Raw genomic sequence first — 14011 nt, 5'->3', positions numbered from 1 at the left:
TGTCCTCCATGCCTGGAATGCTCTCCCTCTTCCACACTCAGGCTCCCTTGAAGCCTCAGCTAAAATCTCACTTTCAATAAGGAGACTTCCCAACCCCTTTTAATTCCAGTGCCTTTCCCTCTGTTAATTATTTCCTATTTATGCAGAATACAACTTGCTTTGTGTAGTTGTTCGCATGTTGCTTCCCACATCAGATTGTAAGTTCCTTGAGGGTAGAGACTGCTTTTTGCCTCCTTTTGTATCTCCAGCACTTAACACAGTGCCTGGCACATAGAAGGCTCTTAATAAATGTTTACTGAAATGAAATTGTATGAATAGATATGAAATGAAGCAAATAGAATCAGGAAAATTGTATTTGTATATAGATGAATATATGTATGTGTATGCATATATATGTTACATAGTACATTATAAATATAAATATTACAACAATATAAATGGAAAGTGAAACAATTGGAATTGAAAGCTATTAACTTACCAAGTTTAGCCCCCAAAAAGAGATTTGAGAATATGCTTCTTTTTCTTCTTTGCATTGGTGGGAGGGGATGGAGTTTGGAACACTTTATATACTGCTGATTTGTTTACATCTTGTTTCATTTTAAAGGAACTCTTTTTGTTATCTCTTTTTGGTTCATTGTTATAAGTTCTCTGGGAGGGGGAGAAGAAGGACGATAAAGAAATTCAAATGATATCAAAACAAAAGGTACTGCTAGGTTTTTCTTGAGAGACAATAGACATCAAAATCGTGTTGCCATAAGCAACTTAAGGAAGTATTACTTAAGACTGTGAAGTTTAGAGTGATTCTTTTTAGCTTATTTCATGTGAGACAAGAAATTGTAGAACAAAATCAAAAGAGAGGAAAAATAGAAGAAAATTTAAGTTATCTACTATAAAAACAACTGACCTGGAAAACAGGCCATGGAAAGACAATTTAAGAATCACTGGCCTCCCTGAAAACCATGATTAAAAAAAAAAAGCGATGCTCTGTTTCAAGAAATTATAATTTTTTTAAAGAAAAAATTGTTTTTTGCACAGGGAGCTAAATTTATAGTTTTGTTTTATTGTTTTTACCAAAAATATTATTACTTCCAAAAATACTGCTTATCCTCTTCCCTTATCCAAGGAAACTTTTCTTATAACAGAAGAAAAGGGGGTTGGAAGGGCACAGCCAGTCTTGTATCACCAGATGCTTTTTTGGACATCTTGAGCTGCAATGCCCGTTAAGTATTTCAAACAAAATCTGTCCAAAAAAGAATTCATTTTCTTTCCCCTCAAATCCTCCTCTCTTCTGACCGTACATCTTATTGTCACCCAGGCTTACAACCTAACAAGAATTCAAATTAAAATTGGCAAGCTTTGTTGGAATCAGAGGACAACATGAAAGTAAAAAGAATCCACCAATTATCTCCTGAAAGAAACCCCAAAAGGAAAAGTCCCAAAATTTTCATAACCAAAATCCCCAGCTCCCACATTAAAGACAAAATGCTGCAAGTAGACAGAAAGAAAATGTTTAAGTACCAAGAAACCAGAGTCAGGATCACGCCAAACCTACCCACTTCTACTACAAATATGAGAGTTTCTTGGAAAGTAATATTCCAAAAGAGAAAAAAACATATAGGCTTACAACCAAGAATAATCTGAATTGCAAAGTTGAGTATAATCACACTCAGGTGATGGGGAGGGAGGGTTAGATGGATCTTTGATGGGACAGAAGGCTTTTAAGCATTCCTGATGAAAAGAGCAGAGCCCAGTAGAAATGCAAACACGAGGGTCCATAGGAACCTAGAAAGGTAAATTTATTTGAATAATTAGAAGGGGCTATACAATGATGAAATGTTGGCAGTCTAATATTTGGAGGGGAAAAATGAGTATCTCTTCAGAATTTAATGTTTTCAAAGGACATCAAGTAAGTTCAATAAAACCCCAGGGAGGGGGTGGGGTAGATTGGTTTGGTTCTGATGGTTTTCAGAGAGGAAATAAAAACCAAGTAAAAGGAAAACAGTAGTATAGAAAGAAGGAAAAGGGGGAGATGGGGCTTACTATTTCTCATAATTAGGGTAAGCAAGGAGAATAGAAAAATGGAGGGAGGGAAGGAACAAGCATCAAGAATCTAACTCTTATCTGAGACAAACAACAGAGGGGGAGAGCACACACACAGAGAGAGAATTTGGGGTAAAAATACATCAAACTCGAGAAGAAAATAGAGGTGTAGTTAAGAAGAAGGATGATACCAGAAAGGGAATAGTATTAAACAAAACAAACATCAGCTTCCAAAGATGGATCCAGAATGGGGATATTATAAGGTGGGGGAAAAATTTTTTAAAAAGAAGGGTCTGGGCAAAGGCAAGAGAGGAAGACAAGAGGAGCAAAATCAGATCTTCAGTTCTAAACCACTGGTGATCATATTCCTCCTCTTTCACCACCTTCTTTGCCAGGAGTAGGGAAAGAATGGCTACTCGAATGGCAGGCAGGTCACCCATTTCTGCATACTTACTCCAGCAAAACCCTGAAGTTCACTAGACTAGGGGTGGGGAACTTGTGGCCTTGAGGCCACATGTGGCCTTTTAGCTCCTTCGATGCAGCCTTTTGACTAAGTTCAAGTTTTACAGAACAAATCCTTCTATTAAGGGTATTTGTTCTGTGAACTTTGGATTCAATCAAAGGGTTGCATGTGGCCCTGAGGTCACAGGTTCCCCACCCCTGCCCTAGACCAATAATGATCAAGAAATCCATTGAGAAATTACAGCAAGTGGCATCTTCTACTCCCAAATCTCACAAAAAGTTACCTGGAAACCCATGGATAATAATAAAGGGAATTGAGCCAAGCAAGAGTCAAGAGTTCTCCCATGAGAAAACCCCAGGGTTATCAGAAAGCTCCAGGGCTATCAGAAAGCCCCAGAACAGGGACCTAAACTTGAGAAAAAACAGATTTTATGCAAGAACTATTTGAATATCTAAAAGAAATTGATCAAGAGATTTTTAATGAAATAAAAGCTCAAGGAAAAAACTGAGAGAATAAGTAGCTTAGAAGACAAAATCAGTAAATGTTATCCCAGAAATGAAATCCTTGAAAACTAAAATAGACCAAACTAAAATCAATAATCCTATTAGATAGCAAGAAGTATTAGAACAAAAATTGAAAGAACAGAAGTAAATATAAAGTATCTGATATAAGAAATTAACCTGGAAAACAGATCAAGGAGAAAAAATTAAATAATCATTGGACTCCCTGAAAAAACATGATTTTTAAAATGTCTAGACACTAGATTTCAAGGAATCAGGAAAGAAAACTGCCCAGATCTATTAGAACCAAAAAAGAAAAGTCAAGATTAAAAAGAGCCCACCATTCATCTCCTGAAAGGAACTTCAAAAGAAGAAGTTTAAAGAATGTCGTAGTCAAAATTCCACATCAATTACTTTAAGTGTCCAGAAAAGACTAAGGTGTTACAGTCAAGATCATACAAGACCTCACACCTCAAAAATAATAAATATATATTTTAAAAGGAGATCTTTGGATATAATATTCCAAAAGGCAAAAGATATAGGCTAACAAACAAAAGCAATTTAACCTGTAAAGCTGAGTATGATCCTACAGGTTTAAAAAAAAAAAAAGGAAGAGGGGGAAGGTTAATAGAAAAAGGACTTTCAAGTATTTCTGATGAAAAAGTCAGAGCTGAATAGGAACTTTGAAATACAAATGCAAGAATCAAGAGAAAGCTAGAAAGTTAAACTTATTTGATCACTTTCAAAGAAGCTATATGATAATGTAGTACCAACATTCCAATAGGGAGAAAAGAAACACGTGTCCCTTCCAAACTTAAATGCCCTCAAAGGGTATGGGGTGGGGGGGACTCATAGGGAAAATGGAGGTCCTAAGAGTAGACTGGTTCTGTTTTAAGGGGGGAAGGTAAAAAGAGGAATACATTAGTGTAGAAAAGAGGAGAAGAGTGACTTGCTATTTCACATACTTGGGGGGAGTGACAAGGCATCAGATGAACCCCACTCTTATCCAAAATGGACAAAAGAGGAATGAACACGCACCTGTACATACCCACGCACCTGCAGTTTGGAGTTGAAATATAGGGTGTTCCAAAAAAATTGCAGTGACATTTTAAACTATTATAGCTTAAAAACGGCAATAAGACTTTTGAGACATTCTGTACATCACACTTAACAAGGAAACAATTGAGATGAAGGGGATAAACACAGAGGAAAATGTTGAGGTGAAGGAATGTTTGCAAGCAAAATAAACTTTGTTTGAAGGGATTAAATGGACAGGGAAGGGAACTGGAACCTAAGGAAGTGAGCTTTTGAGTGCCTTGTAGACATTTGGGGGGATGGTTGAACAAACTGTAGTATATGAATTTAACGGGATAGCCAGAGAATCCTGGCCTAAATGAACTGATATACAATGAAGTGAGTAGAACCAAGAGAACAATTCATACAAAGACAATATTGTGTCAATCAGATGGAACACGGAACCAGCCTCTAACCCATGGCTGGCAGGAGCTGAAGAGGGCAGGGTAGAGATAGGAGAGTCAGGAAACAAATAGAAGTTTCATTTCAAAGTGAGGAAAACTCAAACAAGGATACATGTGCCAGAGCCCCACCCCGTGTGTGTGTGTGTGTGTGTGTGTGTGTGTGTGTGTGTGTTGGGGGGAAGAGCGGGGAGACCCACTTTAGTGTAAGCAGATCTCAATATTTATACCTGTGGCCACTCAGTGAGCTGTAGTTCTGACAATGAGGAGTGACACCTATAATGACACACGTTTGATTCACAGCAGGACTTCATGACTGGAACATGGGTACTTATCTGAGCTTGCCTGGTGCTGGTCAAAGCAATACAATAATTCTGTGATTTTGCCAGAGGGTGAGATCATCCAGAGGATGAATGCAAAGGATTGTTGGTATGCCAAACTTAGGGTACAGCTTGCTTGCTGGGCCTAAGATCTGGAAAACAGAGTGTTTCCCAATGTCTTGTCAACTGCAAAGAAAAACTCTGAACTCTGAAAAAAAACAATGACCAGTCACGTTTCCAGAGGATCTATGATGAGAATGTTATCCACCTCTCAAAGAAGTAATAGACACAATGTAAAGAAACATACATTTTTTTTGACATGGCAATTGTGTGGATTCATTTTTCTGGACTATGCTTATTTGTTACAAGGCTTGTTTTTTTTCTCTTGGTTAAGTTGTAGGGAGGTGAGGGAAGGTGGGTGGTAGTGGAAACAGAAAAAAAAGGGGAGGCAGAAAACATTTTGAAATGCACAGAACAAAAAAAGTTCAGAAGAAAGTACAAAGAAGACAGTTTTGAAAGTGACAATGTATTATATCCTTTTTTTTTAAAAGCAAAAATTCCCTTTTTCATGTAGTCCTCTGTTCTGATATATAATCATACATATGTATATATATATATATACATATATATAATGCTCTATTTTTAATGTTTAGTTTCTTAATAAAAATAAAATTTTAAATGAAAATTTAAAGAATGTGGGGGGACAGGTGCTAAGAGAAGAAACTAATGGGGGGGGAAGAAATCTTTGCAGTAAGATTCTCACATCTAATATCCAAGATATATAGGGAACTAGCTTTAGTATTTGAAAACAAGAACCATTCCCCAATTGATAAATGGTCAAAGGACATGAACAAGATGTTCTCAAAAGACAGAATTTACACTATTCACAACCACATAAAATACTGTAAAACTTTACCAAGATAAATACAAATTAAAGTAACACTGAGGTTCCATCTCACATTAATCTGATTGTCCAAGATGACAAAAAGGGAATATGTCACTGTAGGAGGGACTATAAGAGGACGGGCACTCTAATATCTATTGGTAGGGCTGTGAATTGGTCTAGCCATTCAGAAAATTCATTTGGAACTATACTCCCCAAATCGCTAAACTATAATTGAGCACTAGCAGTAGCATTTTTAGGTTTATACCAAAAAAAGATCAAAGGAAAAGGACCCACATGCACAAAGATATTCTTAGCAATGCTTTTCCTTGTAGCAGAAAAAAACCCCTAGAAACTAGGAGGTGCCCATCAATTGGGGAATGGTCAATGTTATATAAATGCAGTGGAATATTATTGCACCACAAGAAATGATGAAAGAATTTCCGAGTCTTGAAAAAATGTTATATATTGATACACAAAGGGCAGCTTGGTGGCACAGTGGATAGAGCACTGGGCTTGGAATCAGAAGACTCAAGAGTTCAAATCTGGCCTCAGATATTTACTGTGTGACCCTGGCAAGTCACTTAACCCTGTTTATCTCAGTTTCCTCATGGGTAAAATGAGCTGGAGAAAGAAATGGCAAACCACCCCGGTATCTTCATCAAGAAAACCTCAGATGGAGTCACCAAGAGTGAGACATGAATGAAACAACCAAACAACAAATGATACAGACTAAAGCTAACAGAAGTTGGAGAAATTGTATACAACACCATAAAAAAGAACAAATTTTAAATGTTTAAGAACTCTAATCAAAATAATAACCAACCACAACTCCAGAGGACCAATGATGAAGCATGTTACCCATCTCCTGAGAGCTGATGGATTCAAAGCTCGGTCTTGGCAACTGAGGCTACAAGCAATCATTAGAAAGATCGAAACTTAGAAGAAAATAGCAGGGAAAGAAGAGGGAGAGGGAGGGAAAAAATAAAGAAAGGAGAGTAGGAGGAAAGGAAAAGATTCTGCAAGCGAAATCTGGGAGAAAAAAGAAAGGAATGTAATCCATTCTTATCCTAAGTACTAATTAGGCACCCATTCATGCTGGGACCTCAATAGAATAAATTGACCCTTCTCAGAGGGTCCTTGAAATTTAAAGTCGATGGCATTGATGTTATCAGGTAGTGATGTGACACAGTGGTTAGAGCTTTGAGCCTAGAGTTAGAAGCTATTTTTCAGTCTCCATTTGGGGTTCTCTTAGCAGAGATACTAGAGTGGTTTGTCATTTCCATCTCCAGCTCACTTTACAGATGAAGAAACTGAGGCAAACAGGGTTAAGTGATTTGCCCAGGGTCACACAGCTAGTTAAGTGTCGAGGCCAGACTTGAACTCATCTTCCTGACTCCTGATCCAGCATTCTATGCGCAGCGCCACTTAGCTGCCCATGAGCAGAATGCAAATCCAGGTAGAGACACTAGCTGTGTGACCTTGGGCAAGTCACTTTTCCTCTGCCTCAGTTTCCTCAACTATAAAATGGGGATGATGATATCACATACTTCCCAGAGTTGTTGTGAGGATCAAACAACATAACATTTATAAAAGCACTTGCCATCGCCTAGTGCCTAGCACAAAGGAAGTGCTATATGAATGCTAACGATTACGATGATAAAGATGGTGCAGACAACCAAACCCACGTCTTAGATATTTTGGCAGTTTTACTGAAGGCCCAATTAGAGTAGGAGGCAGAGAGGTGGCGTAGTGGATAGAGCACTGAGCCTGGAGTCAGGAAGAATCATCTTCCCAAGTTCAAATCCAGCCTCAGATATGTACTAGCTGTGTGACTCTGGGCAAGTCACTTAACCTTGTTTGCCTCAGTTCCCTCATCTATAAAATGAGCTGGAGGAGGAAATGGCAAACCACTCCAGTATTTTTTGCCAAGAAAATCCCACAAGGCGTCACGAAGAGTCAGACATGACTGAAAAATAACTGAAGAACAACTGATAATTAGAGTAGAAAGTCAATATTGATTAAACAGCTGCTGAATGGCAGGCAATTAACTGAACATACTAGACTACAGATGGGGTCTGATGGGTTGGGGCAAATCTCTACTAAACATTGACTTACATGGTCTCGTCTGCTTTGTCCCATTCTCACATGGTGCCATGTTCTAGTTTATAGCTTTTCTGTGGAACGCTCAAGAGACAAGTTACTTTAAATGGTACCTTGTGGTACCATTTTACTTTAAAATGCAGACGACATTATTAAAAGGTATCTACTAATGTTCAACCTTACTATTTAATAAGTTTATTTGGGTAAGTCAAGCTTCGGAAAGGAGGACTGATGGGAGGTAAGGTCATGACGCAGTATAATTTGGCAGATTGTGGGACTTAGAGAAGGAAAGGCTTGGGTGGGAATCCCACCAATGACTTGTCCTAGCTGTGGGATCATGGGCAAGTCACATGGATCTAAATCCTACCCTTGAAACATCTTGGCACATCCCATAACCTCCCTGGGCTTCAATTTTCACATCTATAAATTGATGACTGAAGTACCTACTTCATAGGGTTGTCATGAGGCTCCAAATAGACTACAGAAATAAAAATGTTTTTTTAAAAAAATACAGTCATGATTAGTGTTCTCATTGCTGTTGTTTTTAATAGCACCATTGTGCTCCTTATAATTCTAGCCTTCACGCACCAGATCCAGTATCAAGGGAATGAATGAGAGCAATTTATTTTAAGTTTCTGCTTCTCGCTAGTAGCACGAAAGTGATTAAAAATTCAAGGCTCAATTCTTAATCATTCCATGCCATTATCATTTACATGGGATTCTTTCTTATTATTATTTTTTATTTTGTAGGTGCTGAGTCTGTATGTCATGTCTACAATCTTAGCTCCTCACAGAACTTTGCTCTCTTTAGCCCTTCACCTCCAGAATGATCCTAGATCCTCAGTGAGGATGAACTGTTATGTAGCCCTACCAGGTGATTTTCCAAAGGATGAAGGGCAGGGTTTTAGAATGCCATCTTCTTGAGAAGCTATTCCTTTTCTGCAATCTGACAGACCATCTCCCCTCACACTTTACAGCTCTGTCTGTGAAACAAAAACTTATAGCTCCCTGCCTCCACCCAATGGGAAGAAAAAGTTATCACAAATATGTGTAGTTATTAAAAACAAATTTCCATATTACCCAATAAAATCACATTTTAATCTGGGTCAGCAGTGTTGTGGGCCACATGTGGCCTGTGGCCCAAATTTCAGGGTCCCATCTAGCTCTCAGTCTATGAATTTTTACTGGTAGAGCTGTCTTTATCTGCTGTGTAGCAAGTGTAGACAAGGATGATATTGCTATTCACCACACACAGGAATTATAAAATTTCAAGAAGACCTTTGAAGTCTAGCAACAAAGAGTTATGAATAAATAAACTGAAAAACACAACTTTCCCTTGGTGATGCTATTGACTGATCATATTGAACAAAGGTCCTGGTGGTCGCCACGCTCAATTCATAGAACTTCCTTCCCATACTCTCAGGGGAAGAGCTGCTGAAGCTCTACTCCAGATAAGCCATTAAATCAGCAAGTATCTATTCAGTAGTGCTCCACTGTGGGAGGCTCAGGAGATACAAATACCATGAATGGAATAAGTCAGAGAAAAGTGGCACAGAAGCCATTAAGGTGAGTGCTAATAGGAGTGTGGGAGTTATAGAAAAATCAGAGGAACTCTTGGACAGTCAGGTAAGTCTCTACCTTCTATCAGCTACTCCTCTTGCTTTGGACTCCAGGACCATCATGCTCCATTAGGTTACCTGAAATCTCATCATCATGCTAGATTTACTCAGTTTTGGATACTCAACACCTTCTCTACTCCTTCAGCCTCCTCCCCCCTCTGACTGGAGAGCTTGGCTTGAGAATGAAGTCTTACTCTCTTCCTAAAGTTTTCCTTAATAAAGGCCTGGGATCTGAACTTTCCAGGTAACTCTTGGCTTTCCATCAGCACTTCTGCTTAGTTTGGACTCCATAGAACATGATGTCTCAGCACTGGGTACCCTCTAAGTCCCTCCCCCTTTCCAGCTTCCCTTTATGTATTGTCTTTCCCAGTTAGATTGCAAGATCCTCGAGGGCAGGAATCATCTTTTTTTCTTATTTGTATCCCAGAACTTAGCACAGTGCCTGGTACATAGTAGGTGCTTAATAAATGTTTGTTAAATTGAATTACTAAAATGATCCAAGGACCAAATATCTTTTGAATGACAGAATTGATGATGCTCACAACCAGGTGGCACAGTGCTGATGATACACTACTGGATGGATAGACTAATCTTAAAGTCTTCTAAATGACAAGTGCTTTTAAAAATATGTACTAGACCCATATTGATAGGGCTAGAGTTTTTTTTCCTTATTATTTATTTATTTAATATTTTAGTTTTCAGCATTGATTTTCACAAGAGTTTGAATTACAAATTTTCTCCCCATTTCTACCCTCCCTCCCACTCCAAGATGGCATATATTTTGATAGTCCCATTCCCCAGTCAGCCTTCCCTTCTGTCACCCCACTCCCCACCCCATCCCCTTTTCCCTTACTTTCTTGTAGGGCAAGATAGAGTTCTATGCCCCATTGCCTGTATATCTTATTTCCTAGTTGCATGCAAAAACCTTTTTTTGAACATCTGCTTTTAAAACTTTGAGTTCCAAATTCTCTCCCCTCTTCCTTCCCCACCCACCCTCCCTGAGAAGACAAGCAATTCAACATAGGCCACATGTGTATCATTATGCAAAACCCTTCCCCAATACTCATGTTGTGAAAGACTAATTATATTTTGCTCCTTCCTATCCTATCCCCCTTTATTCAATTTTCTCCCTTGACCCTGTCCCTTTTCAAAAGTGGTTGCTTTTGATTACCTTCTCCCCCATCTGCCCTCCCTTCTATTGTCCCCACCTTTTTATCCCCTTCCTCCTTCTTTCCTGTGGGGTAAGATACCCATTTGAGTGTGTATGTTATTTCCTCCCCAGGTCAAATCCAGTGAGAGCAAGATTCACTCATTCCCACCTCACCTGCCCCCTCTTCCCTTCCTACAGAACTGCTTTTTCTTGCCACTTCTTTGTGAGATAATTTACCCCATTCTATCTCTTCCTTTCTCCCTCTCTCAATATATTCCTCTCTCATCCCTTAATTTGATTTTATTTCTTTTAGATATCATCCCTTCATATTCAGCTCACCATGTGCCCTCTGTCTATATATGTATATTCCCTTCAGCTACCCTAATACTGAGGTCTCATGAATTATACACATCATCTTTCCAAGTAGGAATTAGTAAGTCCCTCATGATTTCTCTTTCTTGTTTACCTTTTCATGCTTCTCTTGATTCTTGTGTTTGAAAGTCAAATTTTCTTTTCAGCTCTGGTCTTTTCATTGAGAAAGCTTCAAAGTCCTCTATTTTATTGAAAATCCATATTTTGCCTTGGAGCATGATACCAAGTTTTGCTGGGTAGGTAATTCTTGGTTTTAATCCTAGCCCCATTGACCTCTAGAATATCATATTCCAAGCCCTTTGATCCCTTAATATAGAAGCTGCTAGATCTTGTATTATCCTGATTGTGTTTCCACAATACTCAAGTTGTTTCTTTCTGGCTGCTTGCAGTATTTTCTCCTTGATCTGGCAGCTCTGGAATTTGGCACCAATATTCCTAGGAGTTTTCTTTTTGGGATCTCTTTGAGGAGGCAGTTGGTGAATTCTTTCAATTTCTATTTTACCCTCTGGCTCTAGAATATTAGGGCAGTTCTCCTTGATAATTTCTTGAAAGATAATATCTAGGCTCTTTTTTTGGTCACGGCTTTCAGGTAGTCCAATTATTTTTAAATTATCTTTGCTGTATCTATTTTCCAGGTCAGTGGTTTTTCCAATGAGATATTTCACATTGTCTTCCATTTTTTCATTCTTTTGGTTCTGTTTTATAACATCCTGATTTCTCCTAAAGTCACTAGCTTCCACTTGCTCCAATCTAGTTTTTAAGGTAGTATTTTCTTCCATGGTCTTTTGGACCTCCTTTTCCATTTGGCTAATTCTGCCTTTCAAGGCATTCTTCTCCTCATTGACTTTTTGGAGCTCCTTTGCCATTTGAGTTAGTCTATTTTTTAAGGTGTTGTTTTCTTCAGTATTTTTTTGGGTCTCCTTTAGCAAGTCATTGACTTGTTTTTCATGGTTTTCTCTCATCATTCTCATTTCTCTTCCCAATTTTTCCTCTACTTCTCTAACTTGCTTTTCCAAATCCTTTTTGAGCTCTTCCATGGCCTGAGACCAGTTAATGTTTTTCTTGGAGGCTTTTGATGTAGGCTCTTTGAGTTTGTTGACTTCTGGCTGTATGTTTTGGTCTTCTTTGTCACCAAAGAAAGATTCCAAAGTCTGAGTCTGAATCTGAGTCTATTTTGACTGCCTGGCCATGTTCCCAGCCAACTACTTGAACCTTGAGTTTTTTGTTGGGGTATGACTGCTTGCAGAGTAGAGAGTACTTTGTTCCAAGCTTGAGGGGATGCGCTGTTATTTTCAGAGCTATTTCTACACAGCAAGCTCTGCCACACCAGTGCTCCTCCTCCCCCAAGAACCGCCAACCCGGACTGCAACTCAAATATGAGCAGGCTCTGCACCCCCGCTCTGATCTGCCACTTAATTCCTCCCACCAGGTGGGCCTGCAGCTGTAGTCCTCAGAGCTGCACCACCTCTGCAGCCCCAGGGTAGTGGCCGAACCACAAACTCCTTTCACTCTGTCCCTGCAGTTTTTCCCACTAACCTTCTCTGTTGTCTTTGGTGTTTGTGGGTTGAGAAGTATGGTAATTGCCACAGCTCACTGATTCAGGGCTCTAGGGCCTGTTCCGCCCCGCTCCCAGTTGGTCCAGGCACGCTGGGCTGTGCTCCGTGCTGCTCCCAGCGCTGTGCGATAGACCTTACCCAGCGACCATCCAGGCTGTCCTGGGCTGGAGCCTTGCTTTCCTCTGCTATTTTGTGGGTTCTGCAGTTCTAAAATTTGTTCAGAGCCATTTTTAATAGGTGTTTGGAGGGTCGTGGGGGAGAACTTTAGGCAAGTCCCTGCTTTCCAGCCGCCATCTTGTCTGCTCCCCCAGGGCTAGAGTTTTTATGGCTAACATTTTGTTTAGTGTCCAATGCTCTCTAGAGATAAACCTCTAAAACTATCACAAATAAGCCCCCCCATCCTCATTTATATAGAACTTCATATCTTATGAAGTGTTTTCCTCACAACAACTTTGTGCAGTAGTTAACAGAAGTATTATTCCCATTTTACAAATTAGGAAACTGAGCCATGAAGTGGGAAAGGGACTTGCCTGTTGTCAATCAGTCAGTAAGTGTCAGAGCTGAGATACAAACCCAGGCCTTTCTTGGCTCCCAGTCTAAGAGGCTTTCCATTATACCGCGCTGCTTGTTCCTCATATGTTGTATGCATTGTATATGAAGGCATTGTGCTTAATGCTACAGGGATACAGACATCTCTGCCCTCAAAGAGCTAACAATTATTGACAGTAACCAAGAAGGAAAATAACTAATATAAACACAATCACTGACAAATTCTGTATATGTAATTACAAAGTGTTATAGAACTTGAAAAAAATTTGATTCAAATTTCAGGATGGGGGCCAACAATTTATATGAAAAAAATCTGGGGGTTTTAGTAGACTACAACCTCAACATGAGTCAAGTGTGAGGAGAGACTATGTGGAGGATGTGGAATTTCTTCCGTGGATACACATCACAGTCTACCTGTGTGTAAGCAGGTAAGCCCTAGGAATCTCATAAATGGATGGAGGAGGGGGAAAACAAACATTTATTTAGCATGTACTAAATGATATTAACACCTGTATGGTAAGTTCTATATGTGTTTATTATTATTAATTATTATCTTTTATGTGCCAGGCACTGTGCTAATCACTTTACACATTTATCTCATTCGATGCACATAACGCATCAAATGTTTGCTCTTTGTTCTAGAAGAGGACCATGGCGTCAGCAAGACAATGCCATGACTTGCAAGTGAGCTGGATTTAAGGAAGGGAGGGCTGTGTGAAGTCAGCAGTCTTACTTTCTCCTCCGGAGCCATCTGGATCCAGTGGCGAGATATAGATCAGGAAGACTGGAGATGTCCCCTGATCCATATAATAATTCTGAGAGGTAGAGGCTATTATTATCACCACTTTACAGCTGAGGAAGCAAAGGTTAAATGACTTGCCCAGGGTCATACAGCTAGTGGCAAATATCTGAGGCAGTATTTGAACTTAGGTCTTTCTGCCTCCAGGTCCAGTGCTCTGTCTACAGTACCTTCTACCTTTA

The sequence above is a fragment of the Trichosurus vulpecula genome, chromosome 5, assembly GCF_011100635.1.
Source record: "Trichosurus vulpecula isolate mTriVul1 chromosome 5, mTriVul1.pri, whole genome shotgun sequence".
Taxonomy (NCBI): domain Eukaryota; kingdom Metazoa; phylum Chordata; class Mammalia; order Diprotodontia; family Phalangeridae; genus Trichosurus; species Trichosurus vulpecula.
The sequence above is the reverse complement of the archived record's forward strand: the minus strand, read 5'-3'. Positions refer to the sequence as shown.